Source organism: Gymnoscopelus braueri, assembly GCF_963280865.1.
Source record: "Gymnoscopelus braueri genome assembly, chromosome: 22".
In the NCBI taxonomy this organism is placed as follows: Eukaryota; Metazoa; Chordata; class Actinopteri; order Myctophiformes; family Myctophidae; genus Gymnoscopelus; species Gymnoscopelus braueri.
In genome coordinates this window covers 7,356,971-7,377,843 of record NC_137624.1, presented here as the reverse complement: position 1 = coordinate 7,377,843, position 20,873 = coordinate 7,356,971, and the positions used below count along the sequence as shown (strand labels likewise).

General features: G+C 40.2%; 1 pseudogene across 1 annotated transcript; it reads right to left on the bottom strand.

Annotated features, from left to right (window-relative positions):
- Nucleotides 1-1,791: 1,791 nt before the first annotated feature.
- Nucleotides 1,792-17,499, bottom strand: LOC308078790 (kelch-like protein 24; annotated as a pseudogene). The gene is made up of 9 exons: nt 17,245-17,499; nt 16,348-16,482; nt 16,029-16,220; nt 15,557-15,697; nt 12,438-12,604; nt 11,499-11,633; nt 9,007-9,195; nt 3,241-3,409; nt 1,792-1,966 (listed from the first exon to the last, which is right to left on the bottom strand). The product of its transcript is annotated as a kelch-like protein 24 (transcript).
- Between the last annotated feature and the right edge of the window lie 3,374 nt (nt 17,500-20,873).

Genomic DNA, 20,873 nt, shown 5'->3' with positions numbered 1-20,873 from the left:
TTTATTATTATTGTTATTGTCTCCGCCGGAGGCGGAGAGTATGTTTTCGCTTCGTCCCGCCGTGTGTTCACCTCCCCCCTAGCCAAGCTAACATTGGTCAAGCTCCACGTGACACGTGTCAATATGTTGACACCAATGCCTTTGATTGGCTAGAGGGACGCATGACGAAATAAAATCCTATAAATAGGTGTGTCACTTCAAAAAGCCATTTATTGGAACAGTACCTTCCAGTACAAACCACCCGTCCGTGCGTGTGTGTGTCCCTCTGAGAACACCTAACATTGGTCAAGCAAAGGTGCAGAAGGCCAAAGCTAAGAAAGCATACTCATCTACAACAGTAACACAGAAGAGGACTATAGAGTTGAATTGATCCCACAACAAGGCCGAAGTCTTAATACTGTAACAATTGGCCACCTTGATCAAATACATTATGTAGCACTAGAGAAAACTGACATAGATCAAACACACCAATCAACTGCTGAAACTGTTCAAGACAATGAAGATGAAGAAGACAGACAAGCATTTGAACAAACCAGTCAATTACGACGACTCCCATATGACACATTGCTTCAAGAAGATTTTTTTTTAGATGCAGACACTACATATTCAGTCGCCCCTGCAGAACACCTACCAAGACGACCCGTTCTACCAAGACGACCCGTGCTATTAAAATAGCACGGGTCTGCTGGCGGAGACTTGTGCTCCGAGGAGCACATTTTCTAGTTATCTATGCTACTGCATTGTCTGAAGGAAGCCAAACAAAAATAAGTTTTACTCTTATGTACCTGTACTGTACACAAGATGTAACAATTAAGCACAACCTTGAACACACAGCTTGTTACAACCTGTGCCTGCACATTCAAACTGGGATTATTTCAAGTGGTTCGACATGATCACTACTGCAGGCTTTAAACCAAAATAGGCCATGAATGGGTTGCTGAATTTAACATCTTTATTAGACATCATTTCAAACTAGAAAAACAGCCTGCAGACATCAAGGCAAAGGTTCAAACTGCACATGCGTTACCAAACACTAACATACAGTGGTCAGCTTTTTCACTGGTTGCATTTCAAACATATTGATTCAGTGTAAAGGTGTTGTAAGCGATATTTTCGGTTAAAATAAGTGTTGAATCTCTAGACTCTTTTAATTATTTTTACAAAACTATGTCACACGGTTACACCACCTTTAAATAATTTGCCTATAGAGTACCAATGTTTGACGTAAAAGCCACAGCCAGTGGATCATGAAGATTTTCCCAGATTTGTTTTTTTAAATCACATAATATAAGAACTGTATTAAAATATATATATAGTCTGCCCATTCCGTCAGGGAGGTGCCTCTGTATTGTTTACGATATTTAGTGCCGGGCGGCAGCCCCATGTGTAATGGGAGATTTTGACCGTCAGTTGATGCTTCGTAACCATATGAGTAAAATGCCTGGACTCATTTTTTTTTTTTTTTTAACAGTTCTTATATTACGTGAGTCTTCATGATGGGGGGGGGGGGGTTTAATGTCGGGATTTCGGTACTCTATTCTATAGAGCATCTTTTGATACAGTAAATAATTTACAGCCTTTGTTTGGCAGATAAGGCTATCCTCATAGCCAAGTCCCCAAACAACAGAAAAACATCACAGAATAATTGTACAGAAATGCACAGCATTGGCTGGTAAACTACCAGATCATAGATAGGACCTGATCTCTCAAAAGGCCTTCCAAAAACAGAGACACAATACATTTTGGCACAAACTTCTCCCCTGCTCAGTTAGCACCCCCCAGAGCTTTCTGTCATTTTCCCCTCAGTTCATACACGGTATCAGCTGTGGCTGATTCGTTAGCTGTGTGTGCATCCATCCTCAGCTTGAAGGACACACATTTGAGATCGCTGCGATTGGTGGGCATCTCCCCCACAATTTCCCATGTGTCTGTTTCTTCGCAGTACCGCTCGATGGTATGGTGACCCCTAAATGAAGAGAGACCAATAGCGTTAGATAACCCATTATTAGATTCCTGTGGCTATTCAAAAATTGCAGATCTACAGTACAAGAGCATAACACGGCACGAGTGCCGCGCTATGAGCTTGTAGATGTGTAGATTGTGCTAATTTTGAATGGGCAAATATTTGTATATATATATTGTTTTAAAGCAAACATCTGTAAATCAAATCTTTCTTTCTACAAATGTCTTCTAAATCCTAATCGTTTTTTGAAAAAACATGTTGCTATAATCAGTGGTTCTCAAACCTTTTCATGTCAAGGACCCCCAAAATGATATGTATTTGGTCGTAGACCCCTTTCTATTTTGTTCCAGGGACCCTCCAGAAGCAAAAATTGGAGTAAAAAATGTATATGTATTGTGGAGTATCGCTGGGAAACCGCCTGTTAGGTAAGCACCACACCATGGAGAGACAGTGGGACAGAGACAGAGGGAGGCCCTACAGACAGCGCAGCAGCCTGGGCTGCGTCATAGATAAGAGGGGCGTTACCTACCAATCGCCCTCATGAATCAGCCCCAACTGAGCGCACCTGCGATGACCGGCTAGGTGTGGCACCAAACCTCAAAAGCAGCCCCTCTGTCTCAGTCTAGCACTGGCTCTCCTGGTGAACAGACGGGTGCACAGGCGGTAAGCGATCTTTCCACTATTTCCCTCACAATGCTAATTGCTGGTGAAATGTAGAATTAAAGGACTCTTTCTTTTACCTCATAGGCAACCTACGGAGAGATGTAAAAGAATGCAGATGTTGTGATGCATGGAAGCCCCGAACCCGGGATGAATTTCTGTTGAACATTATGATTTTCATTTGACAAAAACGTATAAACAATGCTCTCTGAGCCTGGCTGTTGAATAAACGCCCTTTATTGGGTTTGTACCCTGTCTATTGTGTCTTGGCCTTTATCAGTTCCCCACAGTATATTCAAAGACTTTCTCCTATTTTTACGCCCCCCCAAAAAAGAAAAGAAATAGCAGTTCTACAAGCTCAGAGCTTGTATATCTGCTATTTTTGAATAGCCAAATACATTTTAAAACGACACAGATGTGTTCCCGGTCTTAATGGGTTAAAGCAAAAAATAATGTCTCATGATTCAAAAGTTTTGTTTGACCAAGTCCTAATCTGTGATTTGTGATACAGTGTGAAAGGGGCCACCCACACAAGCACTCCTGTTAGCAGAGAGAAATGTCTGGAGTGGACATGCAGTAACCTTCTCACAGACTTTCATGTAGCAACAGCCTCTTACCTGCTCTCCAACACCCCTCCTAGTACGTATATCTTTCCGTCCACCACAGTCGCGCAAGGATTAGAGCGCTTCTCATTCATGGGGGCACACATGGTCCACTGATCAGTCTCGGGGTTGTAACACTCCACCTCGTCCATGATTCGACCCATGTTCCACTCATGCTGACCACCTATAGATAAAAAGTAATTACCATGACAGTGACTGTTAGTGGGCTCTAATATGTGCCCTAACTACAGTGAAGTTGAAGGGAGTTTATTATGGAACTAAAGGTAACTCCAGACCAATCCTAGTCGGCCCGATTTTGGGCCGATTTGGCGTCGGGAAGCGTCGTCCAGTCGGTTAGGGGTCCGTCGGGGGGTCCGTCGGGACCTTTTCGGCCGACCCAGAGCCGACCGAACATGTTCAGCTTTTTAGCCGACTGGTAGAGCAGTGGCAGTGACAACAAAGGGCTGTCGGTGTTGCCAGATTATGTGAGAGAAACAAGCGACCATGTCTATGAAAACCTACATTCACTGTTTCTCGTTGTTGCTCCCAGAGAGAGAGAGATTGATTGATTTGACCTACTTTTGCGCTGTGGTGATGTAATTTATTGGGAGCAGGTGTGTAAATTAGCAGTGGTGGAAAAAGTACTCAAATGTTTTACTTAAGTAAAAGTATCAATACTGCAATGTAGAAGTATTCTGTTACAAGTAACAATCCAGAATTCTACATTTACTTGAGTAAAAGTACAAAAGTATTGGTATCAAAATGTACTTAAAGTACCAAAAGTAAAAGTACCAAAAATTTGAGGATGTTTTAGTATATTATAGTATGTTTGAAAATAGCAGATCTACAAGCTCACAACGCGTCGGTGAGCTTGTAGATCAGCTATTTTCAAATAGCCTAGGTATAAAATAGAGCTAAAGTGGTTAATGTATGTTTTATAATGTCATAATTTATATCTGCAAAGTAACTAGTAACTTAAGTTTTCAAATAAATGTAGTGGAGTAAAAGTACAATATTTGCCTCTGAGATGTAGTGGAGTAGAAGTAAAAGTATAGACAATTGGAAATACTCTAGAAAGTAAAAATACCTCAAAATTGTACTTAAGTACAGTACTTGAGTACATGTACTTAGTTACTTTACACCACTGTAAATTAGTTTTCAAAAATGTTGTGTACACATCAGCAGTGGTGGAAAAAGTACTCAAATGTTTTACTTGAGTAAAAGTATCAATGCGCGATTTTCCTGTCAATACGTTTTTTTTTAGACACCAGTCCCCTGTTCATTTGTCAACAATGATCTAAATGGGAAGTTTATTTAATTTTCAGAAAAAAAACTGTTAGAATCTGACAGTTTTAGTCCGTTTTTTGGTGTGCAACACAACCCTCGTTTAAGTGAATTGCTTTCACCTGCTGCTGCTGTGCGGAGTGTGCGCTACAGGGCATATCTCCGCCAAGCCAGGGTGACCTACCCAGGCTCATGAAATTCATATTCAGGCATAGTAGCCAATTAGAATGAAATCTGCAAAAACTGACTCATATACTGATACAGAACCATATATTGGCTATATATTATGGCTGTCGGGTGGAAATCTTGTATGTTCCTTTTTTATTATTATTTAAAAACAATTTAAAATCGTGAAAATAGCCAATCTACAAGCTGTAATTATTAATAATTAAGAAATACTATATTTTAAAGAGTGAAAAATCAACTAAAGTCATTATTAGTGCAAGTTCATTCACATTTCATTTGAATGAAAATAACTTGTGGGTAAAATACATTCTGTGAATCTAATGTGATTAATGTGACCCCTACTTCAGTCAGTGAAGTCCAGGGCTGAATGTGACATATTGAGACCTATATAACTAAATATTGGTCATTTGCCAACACATTATTTTGTGAAATAAATGGGTTATATTTCACAGATAGTTATACTATTCTTATAATATATTAAAATACAATCATCCTTAACCTTCAAGTTAAATGCATTATTTCCGTGGACTTAAAAATCATTTTTGGACTTAAAAATCTTTATTTTTTTGGATGGCCTTCCTGCCCTGGCATTTGGCCTTTGTGCCCTCCAAAAAATTACAACACCAAAGGCCAAGTGGCCTTGCCCCTAAAATGACGAAATTCCAGGCTTGAATGCAATAGATGTACTCTGAGTCTGTTACAAGTAAAAGTCCGGAATTCAACATTTACTTGAGTAAAAGTACTAAAGTATTGGTATAAAAATGTACTTAAAGTACCAAAAGTAAAAGTACAAAAATGTTTGAAAATAGCAGATCTACAAGCTCAGAACGCGTGCATCGCAACACGTTGTGAGCTTGTAGATCTGCTATTTTCAAATAGCTTATAGGTATAAAATAGGGCTAAAGTGGTTAATGTATGTTTCATAATGATTTATATCTGCAAAGTAACTAGTAACTAAACATTTAAAATAATTGTTGTGGAGTACAAGTATAGACAATTGGAAATACTCCAGTAAAGTAAAAGTACCTCAAAATTGTACTTAAGTACAGTACTTGAGTAAATGTACTAGTTACTTTACACCACTGCACGTCAGTGAAGAAAAAACGCTGGGAACATCCCTATGTCCAAGTGGCTTTGCAGGGAAACAAGCCCAAAGTCGCTTATAATAAGCAGACCTGGCAACGCTGGCAGGCTAAAAGTCAAATTAGCACATGAATGGCCAGTCGGCTGACAGACTTAAATGGCAACTTTTGCCAACCGAATACCAGTCTGTTGCAGTCTGGAGTAGTCTGCAATAGTCTGGACGAGTCTGTTTGGTGCGGAGTTGCCTTAAGAGGCATTAATAACAGCTATTAGTGGTGCACGATAAATATCGGCCCGATAATTATCGGTCAGATATCAGGAATTATGACGTCATCCCGATAAAACCGATAACACTAATTATCTCCGATAATAGCTCCGATAATATATAATATTTGTCAGCTGTGATCTGCATGGACTCTCTCGGTTAGACACCGTTGTGTGAAGAAGTATAACTCTCGGTTAGACACCGTTGTACTGGAGAAGTATAACTCGGTTAGACACCGTTGTGTGGAGCATAGATATATATAAAGGCTAGATGACTCACCCGCGCTGCAGGCCAACGGAGTACGACGTTGCCACATGGCGGCCATCTTGAAACAGTCATTCATAACATTATGTCTATGGTGCATATACTTTAAAATAACCATAGCGTGCTCAATTTTCATCCAATTGTCAAACGGTTTGGTGTGTTGTAAACACCAAAGATGTAATAAAATTATAAAATTATAAAATTATATATATAAAAAAAAAACGTGATTATAATTATAAGTATGCAGTATAATAACTACATCTTTGGTGTTTACAACACACCAAACCGTTTGAATCGGATGAAAATTAAGCACGCTATGGTTATTTCAAAGTATATGCACCAAAGACATAATGTTATGAATGACTGTTTCAAGATGGCCGCGGTTGAGCTACGCTTGCGCCGCCCCCTTGAGCCATCTAGCCTTTATATATATCTATGGTGTGGAGACTCTCACAGGTTGTAGCAGCAGCAGCAGCACAGCCCCTCCCCTCCCCACACACACACAGCGTGAGAGAGAGGAGAGCTGGTTGAGACCTGGTCTCAAACGTGTTAGTGTTACGTCTTGGATTGACCACTGGAGTAATAACTGATCATCATACATACAGGTCTACTACTACTACTACTGCTGTTGTCATCTTAAATTGACCAGCTAAAGTAACATTTTAGAGTGTTCTCCAACTTGCTTGGAGATCAGAGTGTAATGTGGTGGATGCGTTTAAAGGGTTAGTTCAGATTTTTTGAGTATTTTCTGTAGGAAATACTTACCATTAATGTAGTGGTTGCAAAGGTATTAATTGATTGCCTCAGTCCCGTGGTCAGAGTTATGGTCCGGTTCTGATAAATATGAAGTAGTTCCGGTAGATTAGTAGATTTGGTGGGGGCCGCTCAATAAAAATAAATTAATTAAAAAAACTAGCGTCATTTCTATTGTTGACCTATTTCTACCATATAGAGCAGGTTTCGTTCAATTTCGACCCCTCTGTCACATGGTACTAATGTTTGTGTCCAGAATCACTGCGCCGCGGCAGCCTACTCACGCACAAAATATATGACACAAAAAATAGCACCATGTGACAGAGGGGTCGAAATAGAACGAAACCTGCTCTATATGGTATAAATAGGTCAACAATACAAATGACGCTAGTTTTTTTAATTAATTTATTTTTAATGAGCGGCCCCCACCAAATCTACTAATCTACCGGAACTACTTCATATTCATCACAACCGGACCATAACTCTGACCACGGGACTCGGGCAATCAATTAATACCTTTGCAACCACTACATTAATGGTAAGTATTTCCCACAGAAAATACTCAAAAAATCTGAACTAACCCTTTAAGGCATGTTGCCAATCAGCTGTGTAACATTAGCAGGTCAACGATGGCTCGTTGAGGCTGTGCATTTGACCCTGATTTGACCACACAGGCAATCAAAAGCACTAATTAATGGCAGCTGTAAGTAACCGGTTGTCTGTGTCTGTGTCTTGTGTATGTTTAATAGCCAATTGAATGTTTTCTGTACCCTAGAGCAGGGGTCTTCAACGTTTTCAGGCCAGGGACCCCCTAGCTGAGAGAGAGATGAAGCAGGGACCCCCTCAATATAACTTCTTTTTTTTTAATTGTGAGTTTGTAGATCTGCTATTTTTGGCTAAAGTTCTCCTCAGAAAAAGGGATGCTAGGGTTCAAGTGGTTAAGGTAAAAAAAAAAATCATATCACACAAAGATTTGGGGGACCCCCTGTAGTAACTCTGAGGACCCCCTGTTGAAGACCCCTGCCCTAGAGATATCAAGTAATTCCATGAAGAGGATAGACCCTCTCCCTCATGCTAAACTTAAAGTGACTTCTAAGGTTACTTAGACAACTCAAAAAGACAACTTTATTTTCCTTTCTCAATGACAAGCATATTATTATTGCATTTTGGCTATGTGCAATAACTGCAAGCCAATGTTTATAGGCATTGTCTGTATTTGTCTTCATTATTTCTTGAATTCCTATTTCTTTAGTTGCCAATAATTCAACTGTAAGCCAGTGTTTTCAGTCTTTTATTGCTACACAATAAATAGTAAAAAGAAATTCTACATTCATAAATAATACAAAATGATACAATAATAATAATAATGATTAAAAGGTTCTATGATTAAATGTATTCTATTGTTCAAAGCTATGTTAAATCCACCTTTGCCCACTACTAGTATTTCTTACCATAAGGTGTGCTAATACTACAGATTCATATACATTTGAAAACATTTATTTTTTATATATGTATATATATTTGTATTATTGGTTATCGGTATCGGTATCGGTCTTGAGAAGCAGGAAGTTATCGATATCGGTATCGGTTTCAAAAAACCAATATTGTGCATCCCTAACAGCTATGATACCTATAATGTAGATCTTTCCTTTTAGAGTACAAGCAGCTGATTCAGAACGTGTCATGTGCATAGGAGCAACTTGTGACCATACAGATGTTTGAGGGCTGTACGTGTACACCTGGCCTGAAGCACCACCTACATCCCAGGAGAACACATGGCAAAACAGTATTCATCGTCAATGGGAGAAGGATTAATACAATTTAATAATACCAATGTCTTTGGACATTTTCAGGTAACCACCACGTTTTGTACATTAGATCAAAAAAGGAAACCTCATGAAATTTAGCAGGCTGAAGCTGCAGGTACATAAAACCTATTCCAATACCATTAACATAGATCAGTCCATCTAGTGCGACAACAGCAGGGTAGTTGGCAAGGTCATCCGTCGGCATTCCGACAGATTCCATGAGCTCCCAGGTGTTGGTGTTGGGGTCAAAGCGCTCCACTGAGTCCAAACGCATGTCATAAGCATATCCACGTACTGCATACACATAGCCATCCAGCATCACCAGGTCTATGGACCATGTGGGGTTGTGCATGGAAAAACAAAAACAAAACAAAAAAGGATTAGACCTGATGACCTTGGCCATATGCAGCCTCTCCTTGGGTATATAGTGACTTGAGTCGACAAAAGCACAACTAATCTTCATCTGAAGACAGTTGGATCTTCGGTCACACTCGCTTTGTTCCTCACATAAGACCCATGGGAAAGGCATAGACTGGCATACTCACGTATACCGATACCAGCATTTTAGGCAGTATCGGCAGCTTTTCCGATACTAGTATCAGTATCGGAAACAACTCTACTGGTGACCATGACCACTTGGTCTTCTGAACACCCAAGGTAGAGCCAGGAGGGGTTTTCTCTCTAACACATGGAACAGGGCCTGCAGTCCCCTGCTACAATCAAACTCTAGTTTAGTTTGATTGTAGACTAGGTAGGGATCAAATGACCACACACACACACGCACGCACGCACGCACACACACATTCTGCTAAGGTCAATGCTATATTAATTGATTATTGCATTATTCTCAAAGTAATTCACATTCATAGTTGTGTTCTTCATTCATATTTTTTTTCACTGCCTGTTATCTTCACTTTCAATAGTTTAGCATCTGTGTTTGAGTAGGATTTGTTTGATAAAATCATCAGTTTTACATAAATAGTAGTCTCAGTTTCAATCCAATGAATAGAACACACGGGAGAACTTATAATACATTTTCACTTCCTTCAGATACAGTATTAACAGGTAAATTAATAATTGATTATGATTAATAATTGATGGCTTCATTATTAATAATTAAGAGTTATTAATATAGCAGATACCCACCATCCCTACGGTTTTGTGGGGCCCTGATATTAAATGTATTATGGATTTTTCATAAATGTAAAACTTATTAATTGTTGAAATACTATGAACAGGAATAATTCCACCACTATTAATATTCCATCCATATTTACACTACAGTAACCAAGACAACAATCCGTTGCAGTTATTCCGAAACAAAGTTGAATTGAATGCCATAGTTTGACAGACTTACTCAAATGACAGCGTGCCTCATTCATGGGAGCCATCTCCAACCATAAGTCGCGGGAACGATCATAGCGCCACAGCTCACCAGTAGCGGCCCATGGGTGACTGATTTCTCCCCCTCCGGCCAAATACAGATCAGAGCCTATGGTGGGAGAAGAGCCGAAGTAAAAAGAGTTACTGTATGCCTCGCTGCAACACGTTGTGACCTTGATCTACAAGGATTAAAGGGACTACACCATGAATTTTAACTTATCCTTCTTTTTTGTGTGTTTTTGGTCTCCCCTAACTCTCTTCTATCCCAAAAAATACCCCAGTTTGAGCACTCAGGCTTTCACAGCATATCTGGGGTTTTATGTAAATTGGTCTCAAAACAGGCCAAACTGATTTGCCCCCGCACGTGACGTCACAAGCGATACAATCCCTCCGTTTTTTCAGTTCCAACATTAAAAAAAAACATTTTATAAACTTTTTACTTTTTCCACACAGAACCAGGAGATAACATGCATACAAACTGGCTCAATAGCGCCACGTGCCAAATCAGAACAATGTGGTATTGCAGGTGAAAGTGCTTTATAAGCCAGAGAGAAGTTAGTTGGAATGAGTATATCTGATTTAGGCTCAAACCTTTTGAAAAACGTTTGAGGGACATAAACAATATGATATTAAATATAAAAAAATATAAAAAAATCATGGTGTAGATCCTTTAAAGCAAAATAAATTCTGACGACTGGAAGAAATGTGTATGGCCAAGTCCTATTATGCGATTTTTGAAACAGTGTGAAAGGAAGCCCCTCGCACTGTTTCCTAAACAATTAACACAATATGTAAAATGATTATGTTATAGTAATATTATTCCTGCTGGGCTACATACTGCCAAACAGGTGAAGAAATCACAGACTGAGGCTTTAACATTTGCTTTTATGAAATATCTGAGACCGTTAGGATTTTATGGAAGATGCTTCTGAACATATTGCTAGTTCGACCACTCCAAATGCTCTAGTCTAATCGTTCAAAGAAAATAACCCAAAATAGCCAATCTACAAGCTCTCAATGCATCTTTGAGAGCTTGTAGATCGGCTATTTTCGCTGCACAACATGCTTCCATAGAAGACATGCTGACTGCTATGCAAGAGTCGTGGCTACTGAGTACTTGAGATATGCTATTTTTTCATATATTTGAAAACGACAAAATCGGGTGCATAAATGATGTCATCAAAAAAAGTCAAATGATGGCAGATATATCGGTCAACACGATATATCGGTCGTGCGCTACTCCTCACCTGACACAACCAGACCATAACTTTCTACAGCGAAGGGCAGACGTCCCAGAGTCCTCCACTGACTTGTCAGGGGATCAAAGCTGTCAAGGAAGAGGTTCATTTCGTCTCCACCCACCGTGACGATCACTTCACACACTGGACGGTCACAGTGAAAAAAGGCAATGCTCATGGACTGTAACAGCGCATAGAGGATGTGTGAGCAGGTGAAAGGTTAAGATTAGGGCTGGGCAAGATATCGACATTACACAATAATATTGATATGGTGATATCATACGAGCGTAGATATCGTCTGGGATTTTGGTTATCGTAAAATGTTACAGTAAGCGGTAGGTGCAGATCATATAACTTGAAAACCGGGAAAGCATCTGTATCATTTTAGAACAGGATTTTTTATTTATTTTTTTATTACAAAAATTTACATTTGGCCTCAGGTCTAAATGGATTAAGCAGTATTTTATACACAAACTATTTTTTCACAAACTGGCACAAACTAAAAATGTTTCGAAATTATCGTCACAATATTATATCATCATCACAATACAGATGGAGGTTTTTGGTCAAAAATAGGACATTTGATTTTGTCCATATCAACCCATCCCTAGTTTTGCACAAATGAGCAGTGACTGTTTAAATTAAACTATAACTTTCAAATGTATACCAAATTCCTACTGGATTTATTTAATGTATAAAAACACAAAAATCTACATCAAAGCTGAAATGATAAAATCAAATAATATATAACGATTACAAAGAACCAATAGCAAACTAATCTCTTGAAAAAAAATCCCAAAATGCAAAATCAAAGAATAAATCAAATATGAATATTTTTTTTAAACATTCAAGGAATTTGTCTCTGCACTTGAAATCCCAACTATAAAAACCTGGATGTATTTGTTCCAGCATCAGTTGCAACATCCATGCATGTGTGAGGCATGGTACCTGTGGACCAGCGTGGCTGTGCTCTGTGGCTGTAGGGTAGGAGATGCTGGTTCTTGGCCTCAGAGATGAGCCTCTGACAGCCCTGGGATTCTTTCACCACATCCAGAGACTCAATCACATCATGGAGGAAGGACGGACTGATAAGGCAGACGGATTTGCTCCAGGACCTTAAAAAATACAACAATAATGATTTACTAGTCCAACTGGATATTGGGTGAAGTTGAACAACACTAAAGGTAGGGCAATAGATTAGGGAACATTTATTTTCTGTTTATTAAAGAGCTGGAGAGCCAGGGAGACCCCTGTGACTGAATAAACACTCTATAGCAATGATTGATTGATTGATTGAAATTTTTATTAGGCAAAAAGAACATCACAGTTACATTTATAATACTTTTGTCTAAAAGGTCCGTCCAAAAAAGTCCTTGCGGACTTGTTTCCGTTGAGGTCCTTGGTATTCATTTCATAGACATATATAGTAGCAACCAAACAGTTCAATAACAACATATCAGAATATAGTGCTTTAACCTTTTAACACAAAACGTTTTGTTTTAACCAAAAAATATCCCTTTGCCTACCTTTAAAGGAGGGGTTCACCCAAAAAATTACTTATTTTCTATCAATTGCACACCCCATGAAGCCTTGAATTCATGGTGCAATTGATAGAAAATGAGTAATTTTTTGGGTGAACTACTCCTTTAATAGGGGGTGACACTAAAATGAATCAAAATTGAACAAATCAATAAAGATCAATCAACCGATCAAAATTAGCGAAAATCAAATGGCATCTGCTGTTTAACAACGAGTCCACACACTCTTTTACGCCTTTAAAAGAAGAGCCACTAGAAGGCAGAACTCCCGCTTTACAACAACAGCTTGAGTTTCCTCACCTGCAAAAAGCTACCAGGATTAGAATTGTATTGTATATAGATTGTCATTTAATCTAACTGATTAATTTAGACCATAAACTTACGATAAACCTAATCAGATATTGCTCGATACATTTATCCAGCAGTTAAAGATATAACTTTTTATTTTAATAATATGAAACACTGACAAGCAGTCACAATTGAAGTGGTAAAAGGCTGTTTTAGCCCAGCTAGGGGGGGGGGATGTGTGGTTCAAACATCTATGGTCATGTGTGGTATAGTCTCATGTGGCCAGGCCTCCAATCTCACTCCACTCGAGTCTAAGCAAAGAATGTTAATTTAGCAAGATACACAATCTCCGGTTTACTTCCCGTTTCTGCGTGACGTAGGTGGACGCCTTTTTAGGAGACAGGAAGCAGCTTGCAGTCTATTGATTCCAATGGAAGAGTGAACGTGAACACAGCTTCTGAACCATTCTTTCTTGGGGTCCTCAGAGTAACTACAGGGGGTCCGCCAAATCTTTGTTTGAAAAGATTTTTTTTACCTTAACCACTTGAACCCTAGCATCTCTTTTCTGAGGAGAACTTTAGCCAAAAATGGCTATTTTTGGCAAAGAGGCATAGGTGCAGAGGGACAAAGAAGTTGAATCTAAAACCCAATTTTATACAATATAGAGGGGGTCCCTGCTTCATCTCTCTCTCAGCTAGGGGGTCCTTGGGCTGAAAACGTTGAAGACCCCTGCTTTAGCTCCATGGTCACTGTAGAAAACATTCAGAGCATATTTGCCAGCAATAGCCTATATATGGAGATCCCCATAGATGGAGACAACATACCTGCAAAGTCGTCATAGAGACCTAAACGTGCCATATGTACGGAGTCTGACATCAGCGAACCCTTCCCAGAAACTCCATGTATAGACATAATCAGCACGTCCAGGATTGACGTCATGGTCCCATATTTGGGCATAACTAACATAGGCAGCTCCATATATGGAGACGTCTGACACTATCTGACATCACCATAATAATAATAATAATAATAATGGATTTTATTTATAACGCACTTTACATTTGCAAGAAATCTCAAAGTGCTTACAGAAGGCAAAATTTTAAACAGAAACATCACAACAACTAAGAAACTGAACAAAACAATTAAAATATGGGGGCATAAAGCCTAGAGGTAAAACCAGCTAAAAGAATGCTTTGCTAAAAAGGTAGGTCTTTAATCCTCTCTTAAAGCAGTCGACCGACTGTGGTGCTCTCAGGTGGACAGGGAGGGCGTTCCACAGTTCGGGGGCGACCGAGCATAGTGATCACATAGTGATGTCAGGACCGCAACCAGCATTATAAGAGAGGCTCGACACACCTCAGTAGTTCAGTTCCAGCAGCGACTCCGAGCAACATTAACTAGCAGAGAGAGAAGCATCAAGAGACTCCAGCCATAATCGAGCCCATAGCCTGAAACATATTCTCATAGTGGCTTTCGGATCTGGATAACGAGCCAGCCGATCGAGAGTTTATATAGTCACTGAACTAAATATTGGACCCAATCATCACAAGCCACACAATATGTACAAGATTTTCATACTAAAATGGCTTTTTTTAGAGACACAAATTAGGAGAAAACATGTAAAGCATTTTCTTTAATGAAGAAAATACACAAATACACATCCACATGACGTTGTCAGCCAGGGAGAGGGGAGGGGGAGGGTGGTGGGATGGTCGGGGGAGAAGCAAACCACCTTAGGAGACCGTTTGTAGGATTTGTGTACTACTTCGCCTCTAGTGGCTCCAATGGAGATTGTGTATCTTGCTATATTAACAATCTTTGGTCTAAGCCTGTGACCAGAGGTCATGTGTGGTGTAAAGAGCAGCATGGCCTCTAGGGGCTGGGGGCTTGGGCTTCAAGTTTGAGGCTGGTAAGCTTTAACCACATCTATTCTGGGCATGTCCCAATAAGCGAACATCTGGTAGAAATATGTGTTGTGAACATTTGTCAAAAATAGCCGATCTACAAGCGACACGTTGTGAATTTACTTAGGTAGAAGATTGGCTAATTTCGGCATAGAGATTTAGTGCAGACGGAGAAAAGGAGTTTAACAATTATAGACCCCCTGGGGGACCCCGGTCAACTAAGTATACAGTATTTAAGAAGGGGTTAGGAGCATGCCTTTAAGCTTGCCTTAGCCAGTCACATTGCCTTGCCGTCTCCATGGTCTTTCATCAGGTGAAACATTGAGAAGTGACTGACCTTTTCAAAGCTCTGCCTGGAAGGACACTTGTTTAACCACAACATGGCAGCCTTAAACACCATAGCCCCCTTCGGCACATTGATGTCGTCACTGGCGAGAATCTCTGTCAGTTTGTCCAAACCGAGAGAGAGGAACTCTGCCTATGGGCAGAAAAAATACAGTAGATTATGACCCAGTTCTCATATTTCCCAAAGTAACCTCTTCTCCTCTTAAGTGCTCACTGGTGATAGGTGGTTTGACAAACAAACAGCGCAGCATCTTCCTTGTCCTAGTAGCGTGTGCAAAGCATTTGACACTCATCAATTCCCTCCGGATTTTCTCTCTCTCTCTCACACACACACACACACACACACACACACACACACACACACACACACACACACACACACACACACACACACACACACACACACACACACACACACACACACAGTTTGGGAAATGTATGGACTAAATCTCTCAATCTCTGACCTGCTGATGGACGACACGGAAATGTTCCAGAATATAATCCATGCTGAGTTTCTCCAACATTTTACAGGAATGGGCCTCAGCAAAGCAGTGAATTCCGACACAGTTCTTTTCATCCATGTGACACACCATGTAATGACAGCAGGCCCCTTTAACAGCTGTAACATTCAGCAGGTTTGCTGCTGCTAGCAGGGCCTAGAACAAATAAACATACATAAAGTACATACATAAATGTACTTACATACAACATTATATTAAGCGAAGACACAGGTCAAAAGTGGAGAAAATGAATAAGGTTTGTGATAATAAAACTGAACGTCACCTGCACATTTTCCGGGGTGATGACCACCTTTGAAGTGTAGGCATAGCATACTAACAAGTCGATCATCTGAGGTTCTACTCCATTGATGACTACCTTGTTCTGTTGAGACTCTGTCCACTCAGTTGTAAACATTGCCTGTGCAGGTTGAAAAGGTGAATGGTTGGCGACATGTAGAGCAGGGGAGCAGTGCCCTTTCAGGCACATGATCATTAAGCTGGTTACTAAGGCTGGGGTGATCACCCAGTGCCAGACAGTGAAAACCACCATTGCTTTTACATCTTATTATAGCTGCTAATTAACAATACAAGCATAGAATAAGTCAACAATCTGATAATGAAACCTAACAAAGTAATATATTTAATATGACTATTAAAGGTAAGATACATTCTGACTATCTGGGGAGAAAAGTTTTATGCACATCTAACAATGATGGTATAATGGTTGTTTTTAATCAACTCAAATGATCACCTCAATAGCCCAATGTGATCACATGGTAGATCAAAAGAGGTGGTTACCCACCCCTGGCTTACAATGTTCATGGTTTAGGCCTTTCTTATTATTTACACTGTGTCAACAATTAATTAATAGTATAGAGCCATCCAGGGCAGCTCCTGGTGAATCATGACTATAAAACATTTGATTCTATGTCAAAAAATATTTGAATATTTAATTGTATAATACTATATTTCATAGTCTGGATGGCTGGGTTCCAGGCTTAAAATAATATAATTATTTTCTGAAATCTCTATGGGAATAATGAATGGGCTTTCTACCTGTGGAACCACAAAATAGCCGCCACTGATATGCTCTATATAGCATGATTCATAGTTAAAAGCCAAGGCAGAATTGAATGTCATGCCCTTAACCACACCTAGGTCAATAAATGTGTGCATTTACCTGAAAGTAAGAGCTAAAGGAGGCTAGGACGTTACGATGGCAGGGGAACTCCTGCCCTCCACAGCAGAGAATCACATCAAAGAAGGTATTGCTGAGTCGAAGACTGTTCAGGCCTTCCAACAGCTTGTTGGGATGCGTGTCGTTCACAAACCAAACGCTGTCACTGTCCAGGAAGGACAGCGCTACAGGTGTGGTGTCATCCGTCGGGCAGGAGGGCAAACTGGCGTCGACTGTCACTGGAATCATTTCAGCCATTTCTGCCTTTGCTAGAGCAGCCTATGGGGCAGTAGAGGGTGGAATAAATGGTCATATAGTAGGCTAACGATTGTTTGCATAGATATTCACTTTAACCACTTACACAGTACACCCAAATAATTCAGTTGACCGGGGGGCCTGTACCTGGCCCACTCCTTTTTTCCTGTACATCAAATCTCTTCACTTAACAACACAGATCTACATGCTCCCAATCTGCACCAACCCACTTCAAACTGCACATTTTGTCATTACCCCCCCAATCTGCCCAACCCCCTTTCAATCTGCCCCTAACCTCCCAATCTGCTTTAACCCCCGTTCAATCTGCCCCTTAACCTCCCAATCTGCCTTAAACCCCATTCAATCTGCCCAAAACCCCTTTAATCTGCCCCTTGCCCTTTACTTGGGTCCAGAGTTGACCAATCAGTTCATTTAGAAAAGGTTAAATCCAAAAGATGTGTAAATGTAGAATGCGACATAAAACCAGTGGTGAAAAGTAACTACGTACATTTACTCAATTACTGTACTTAAGTAACATTTGTAGGTATTTTTTACTTTACTGGAGTATTTCTAAAAACGTTTTCCAACACTGCATACAACTGCAGTTGATGTAAAGACTGTTGTGGCCTGTGCTACCAAACAAACGAACATCACATTGATTTGTATTCAACGTGACACAAAGTTGACACAACATGAATGAAGTGAACCATGACATTCATTCACACAGTGGTAGAAAAAGTACTAAAATGTTTTACTGGTGTAGCCCTAGCCCCTATGAGGGAGGCAGAGAAAGTGATGTCATAATAGACACAGGTATTTACTGAACAGGCAGCTAACAGGTCAGTAATCTGTGGGTCCTCAACACTGCCGGTAGCATGTTGAGAGGAGGATGTTTGAGTGGTGACCCGTTAACTAAGGGTCTATTCCACGAAAGCGGAATTAAATTATCCTGGTTTGAAAGGCAAATCCAGGTTTGACAAGCCTGCGCTGTTCAGCCTGGTTTATTCAGTTCCACGAACGCCAAGCCGGGCTGAGAAGGAGAGGTTTGTCGAGCCAGGATCGTTAAACCAGGCTGAATGTGAGTTCACATATTCCTATAAAAGACCATGAAAGTCGATAGCAGAATCCTTGAACTTGACCAATCATGGAGCCCAAAACCAGAGCGGCATTCTTCTCTGTGGCTGAACAGCAGCACTGCAGCAGCTCATGAAATCATACAAGGAAGTAAAATGTATAATAAGCAAGAGAGGAAACACAGCCGCAATAAATATAGATCCAGGGAGAAAGCGTGGCAAAGTATTGCAGACAAATTAAATGCACAAGTTGTCCAAAAATATGCAATTAATTTATATACAAATCCATAAATATATAATTCAGTTAGGCTTAAACATAAGGAGTTTAAGTGAATGTTGGAATTATAATTACACACTTAGAATAATTTTCTAATTTCTAATTTCTAAAATCGAAGATCTACAAGTGAAAAGCTTGCCTTCCCCGTTGACCCCCAACAGAGGTCCGGGGTATAAGGGGGTCCGGGGGTCCACGGGGGCGGGGGTCCGGAGGTACACAGGGGTCCGGGGGTCCACGGGGGCGGGGGTCCATGGGGGTCCGGGACCCCCGGCCGCCATAAGACAAAAACATTTCGGGCTTGTAGATCTTCGATTTTTGCATAAGAATTGAATAAGTGTGGAAAAACTCATTGGTTTATGATTGGAGTCATTGGACTAACAGCTATTTCACAAAACTTGAAGAACAAGGCACTGGATTAATAAAGCTTGGCTGTTAGCCTGGTCCGGACCAGGCTAACTTGAATTCACAGCTAAATTGCCATGGTAACTAAGGCAGGATTGCTTCAATTTTCTTTTGTGAAACAGGATCATGGATAAACATATCCAGGTTTACTGGCTAAATTAATCTGCCGAGCTAACTCAGCTTTCATGAAACCGATTCCTGGATAATTTAAGCCAGGATAGCCGATTAAACCCGGTTTAAACCCGGTTTATCCCTAATCCAGGTTTCGTGGAATAGACCCCTGTGGTAAGCCTGTTTGTTTTGGTTTGTTTGTTTTTTGTATCCTCGCTTTTATTGTATTGTATATGATCTACAATGAATGTTTTATATCATCAGGGGTCTATTCCACGAAAGGGGAATTCAATTATCCTGGTTTGAAAGGCAAATCCAGGTTTGACAAGCCTGCGCTGTTCAGCCTGGTTTATTCAGTTCCACGAACGCCAAGCCTGACTGAGAAGGAGCGTATTTGTCGAGCTAGGATCGTTAAACCAGGCTGATTGGGCGTCGACGATTTCCTACAAAAGCCCATGAGGTAGAGCATAGATTCCTTGATCTATCAACCAATGACCATGGAAAAGAGCAGAGCTGCGTTTTTGACCCCTACTGAACAGCAACAACTGGTAGAGGGTTATGAGGAGGTGAAAGCTGTCATAAATAAAAAAGGAAACACGGCCGCTATAATTAAAGCGAGAGAAAAAGCGTGGCAAATTATTGCCGACAGATTAAATGCGTAAGTCTTAAAAATATATATTTATATACAAGTCCATAATTATATAATTCAATTGTACATTTTGGCTGCAACTTCAGCAGTTTAAGTGAATATTGGAATTATAGCCTACTAATCTACAATTCTATATTATGAGCCATGCAATGGCTACATTACATAGAATCCATCCATAGTGCCATGTAATGTTACGTATAGTAGCCTTAGATCAGATGTATTTAATCGAGTCTGACTTTTATTTTCGTATCTACGAGAGTCTTAGTGACCACCCCCCCAGTTTGCCTGGAATGTCACCAGTAAAGCCTGTATTCCTCCAAACATGTACACATGTAAAATATAAGGTGCTTACCCGCTTGCCTCAAATGTTAACTAGGTGTCCGGTGTATTTATGTAATGTATCAGTCCATATTTGTCTATGGAGAAGTGTTTTAATGCCGTCTGTGGCCGATTCTGTCGGAGGTAGCCAATGGGTGGTAGTGACGGGGCGCATCTGGTGAAAGCCGGAATTACACTCAATGTAAACAGGAATTAAACGGGGGGGGAATTGCGTTCGGCCACAGACGGGATTCAAACACTTATTTATTGAAATATATGGACTAATACATTGCACTAATACTCCGGACACCTAGTTAACATTTGGGGCAAGTGGGTAAGCACCTTATATGTTGCATTTGTACATGTTTAGGGAAATACGGGCTTTACTGGTGACATTTCAGGGCAAACTGGGTGGGGGGGGGGGTGGTCCGCTAAGACTCATTGATTTAAAAAAAATTGATCAAATACATCTATGAGAGTCTTGATCTAAGGATATCACGATTGCATGGCAATACCAATTATTCAGAATGTGTTCTTCCATATGAGA